The sequence below is a fragment of the Microtus ochrogaster genome, chromosome 6 (assembly GCF_000317375.1).
Source record: "Microtus ochrogaster isolate Prairie Vole_2 chromosome 6, MicOch1.0, whole genome shotgun sequence".
Taxonomy (NCBI): domain Eukaryota; kingdom Metazoa; phylum Chordata; class Mammalia; order Rodentia; family Cricetidae; genus Microtus; species Microtus ochrogaster.
This window is the reverse complement of record NC_022013.1, coordinates 39,198,422-39,201,665: the sequence shown is the minus strand read 5'-3', so window position 1 is coordinate 39,201,665 and position 3,244 is coordinate 39,198,422.

The following is a 3,244-nucleotide window of genomic DNA, read 5'->3' as shown; positions in this document are numbered from 1 at the left end:
ATCCAGGGGTAGAGAAGAGCAACCGGGAAGCCGCTTATGCCTCCACGTGACAGAGTCACCCTGAGAGGTTGCAGCTTTCAGCAACCACGTGCTCTGTTTCGCGCCACTTAAGAGCTGTGCTTGCAAGGGAGATTTAAAAATGACTCAGAGAAGAGCAAACCACTGGGCGGAGACTACGCAGGCCTGTGGAGTTTAAATCCACGTGGGGAGACAGACGATAGGGTATGTGGGGACTGGGAGTCAATCTGAGGTGTCTAAAGGGAAAATATAAGGAACTGCAGCAATAAAAGCCAGTGCGTGATGATTTAAAAGCCTGGCTCCACGCACAAGACACAGGTCACCATAGGCCCTCTATCTATGTGTACAAGTTGTGTAGCTTGATCTACTTGCAAGACTCCTAGTGCTGGAAGCCTGTTCCTCATGCTTTGGCTGGCTTACAGGAACCTATTTCTCTACTGAGTTGCCTTGCCGCACCTTAGTATGGTAAATAGCTTGGTCTTACCTCAGCTTGATATGCCATGCTATCTTGATGCCCATAGTAGGCCTTACACTTTCTGAAAGGAGAAGTGGATTGGGGGAGGGTGGAGGAGGTAGATGGAGGGAATGGGAGGAAAAGAGGGGGGGATGCTGTGGTCAGGATATAAAATACTGAACAAATTTAATAATATGAAAAATAATTTCTTTTAGAGACTTATCTGGTTTTCCTTAATGTTTACTTTGTTAACACTCAGTGCAAAAATATTATTAACATATGGGATGTCACTACCAAAGTACCAAAGGGTTACACACTTTCAAATGAAAATACTGCTTCATCTGTTCAACTTCCCATCACCTTGTTTTTTCTTCTGTTTCTTTCTTTATCTCTTACTTCCTTTTAAAAATCTGTTTTTATGTGCAATGGTGAAAATGCTCACTTTTTCTCCAAGTGGAATGGGAGCCATGGCTGGGATAGAGTAGAGTAGTGTTAAGCTGCCTTGGCTCACTCTAGCTATCTTGTTAGGAACAGAATAAATGAGAACAACAAATGAGGAAGCCAGCTGGCGGGTTGCTTTGAGAGATTGAGCTTCAAAGTTGTGATGTGTTTACCCACCTCTGTGGCTTGCTTCAAGACCTTAGTTACTCAATTGGTAATTAGTTTAGACCCTGTGGTGACAAACTTTGAAAATATCATCAAAATCCTTAACTAGAAGATTTTAATTATGGAGTATACCTTAAATATGTATCAGTATCATTTGTTCAATCAGAAGATATTAAAAATTGAATTGATTTTGCTTGAGGAAATAAAAGAAATTCTGCTTGCTGTCAAACAAACTAGAACATTCATTGAAATATCAGTCTGCTGTGAGTTTATGTCCCAGGTATTATTCCCTATAAAGTTTGCATCGGTAGAACCATGTCCCAGCATCATAAAAGCTATTACTTTGAAATTCTATTTTCCATGCTCTTCCTTGTCCTACACACAATAACCAGACAACAAATACACACACACACACACACACACACACACACACACACAAACACACTTGAATGTATTAATTTTTCTTTTCTAGTGAAGTATGACAAAGGATATATTAAATTATTCAGGTTTTGGATATAAATTTATAACTAGACATCTCTTTATTATGTCTATATATCACCAAGCAAAATAAATTTAATCTACATGTTTTATGCCAAAGAAGTTGACTTTCCCATATAGATTTATGTGATCATTTTAGTGAATATATTGTCTTCTGTTAAAAGAAAATTATTATTTATCAACAGATCTTTATTTAAGTTCTTTCAATTTCAATATTAATTATGTTACCTGAACATTTTATGGATAAATGTGTTAGAGTCAAGCATGTTTAGTAATCATATTAATATCAAATTATAAATACTAATTAGAATTGAAATAAAATGTTTAGAGTTTATTATTATATAATGTGATGACATTCTAATATATTTATTTTAAAAATGTATACTCTTAGAATATCTTCTTAAAATATATATTGTTTACTATGTTAATATTATTTTATTGCCTTTAAATATGAGTGTATATTTACATACATGTATCTTATAAAGTGACACTATAGCTGCCTTGAAAAATCATAAGTAGAAAAACAACTTTTGAGAAAATAATGAATTTTTCTTCACAAATAGTATCCTAAAATTAATCCAGATTCCATTCCTTTGAAGAAAATTAAATGACCTAATTTTTTTTTCTGTTCATTCATTATTTATGCAACAATCTTATATGATTTAATGCTTTATTTCAAAGCAGAATGCATAAATTCCTTTTCAAGTGAAATTATTTCTTGGTGAATATCAGCTATTCTGTAGGAATTTATAGAAAGAAACAGGCTTTACTAGAACAATAAACTCTACTCTTTACCCGCAGCGTATGGATATTTCAGTGGACAGGGTCATTCTCTGAATTCAGGAGTGTTTACAGCTTGAGAATTGGCTTCTACGTATTAAAGAATCTTGTGGAACAATCTTTGTACACCATAAATAGTTTTTGCTTTTATTGTTAATGAAAAGCTGTTTGACTAATAGCTAAGCAGGATTTTAGGGGCAAAAAGAATGCTAACAAGAAGGAGGGTGGAGAGACTCAGAGAAAATCAAGATGAATGTGCTGTATTGAAAGACAGGACTGTCACAGGACATCAGATAGGTAAGAAGTATGGGTTAATTTAAAAATATAAGAGTTAGCTAATAACATGTCCAAGCTATTGCCTGAGCATTTTAAAATAAATATTAAGTCTCTGTGTGTTTATATTATTTCCAGAGTCTCTGGCAAAAGACAAGTTGACATTCCAAAAGCAAAAACTGACAACAATAATGGAGAAATGAATGAGTAGACATTGGTCATTGTTCTCTTAGTGTAAGGACTGTTGCTAGTTACAGAGACTTTAAATCTATATTTCACTTTGGATGAGCATTCAGTGTGAAATGATGGTATATCAGCAATTAGTGATATTTTGAAGGAAAAAAAGCATATTAGGTGAATGCAGAAAAGAATCATTAGTTTAGCAGATTGTAAAAGCAACACATCACAAGAAATTTTTGTAATATAGTTGATTACATTAATCCTCAGTGCTTCTTTTCATTTTTTTTTCTTACCTCCTCCCAGCCTCCCATTTCCCTCCCCCTCCTCCCACACTTCCCCCCCTCCTCCAACCCTTCTCCCCCTCCCCCCACTCCTCTCCCCCTCCCTCTCCAGTCCAATGGGCAGTCAGGGTTCCCTGCCCTGTGGTAAGTCCTA